This window comes from Habropoda laboriosa, unplaced genomic scaffold (assembly GCF_001263275.1).
Source record: "Habropoda laboriosa isolate 0110345459 unplaced genomic scaffold, ASM126327v1 scaffold210, whole genome shotgun sequence".
Taxonomy (NCBI): Eukaryota; Metazoa; Arthropoda; class Insecta; order Hymenoptera; family Apidae; genus Habropoda; species Habropoda laboriosa.
This window is the reverse complement of record NW_017100373.1, coordinates 825245-826075: the sequence shown is the minus strand read 5'-3', so window position 1 is coordinate 826075 and position 831 is coordinate 825245. Positions and strand designations below refer to the sequence as shown.

Genomic DNA, 831 nt, shown 5'->3' with positions numbered 1-831 from the left:
CAAGGTGCATTGTTTGCCACGCACACGCAACGTAAACACTTTGATAATTTCGTGTTTTTATACTTTTTTTCGGCGATAAAGCAAAAGTCAAGGGTCAGGGACCACAGGCGTCAAATCTTTAATTAATTTCTCTGTGATGGCCGCAAAAATTTCATTCGACTGTCACGAAACTGTGCTCGAAATGTAAAGCTCTCGGTTCTATCATCGCGTGGAATTTTTACTTTAACCTACAAAACTTTGCGGTGCGATGAATCCACGATTTTTCATCTACACGCAATAATGAATCAATCTGAAATAATTATTGTAATTTTTTACAGTCGAAAATTTGATTAATTCTGTATGTGAGTTTTCTTTAATTTGAAGTGAACCAAAAATCGTAGATATTGTCGCATCGCAACGAACAGCAGTATGTGCGTAACTTACTTGAGTGAACTGGATAGAAAACGTTTTGCCGATGAGATTTGTTGGATTTACACATACGTAGAGGCGCGCGCGTATATGCATGTATATGGAGGTGCATGTATATGCGTTCTTAGTGCTCAAAGGATTAATGAGAAAGATCCGAAGAGGAAGTGTGGAGATAAAAAGCCAAGGTATCGCGCGCGTGGCGATAAACTGCATAGCGGAAGTAAATATTGCGACAACTCGCGATAACGATTACGCCTCCACCGACAAGTCTGTTGTTTATTCGTCTCATTGACAATTTTGCCGATGATCTATTCCTCCCCGGCGCAAAGGAGGTCGTCGCTGAATTTTCCGCGAAACGCCACTTACTTACGCGTCTGTTCGACGCGTTCTTAATCGGGAATACAACACGCGTCAATCCTTTGC

At 41.4% G+C, this 831-nt stretch overlaps 1 protein-coding gene across 1 annotated transcript in view; it reads left to right on the top strand.

Annotated features, from left to right (window-relative positions):
- Nucleotides 1-831, top strand: part of LOC108574872 (DNA ligase 3) — a 30645-nt gene that overhangs the window by 19494 nt on the left and 10320 nt on the right.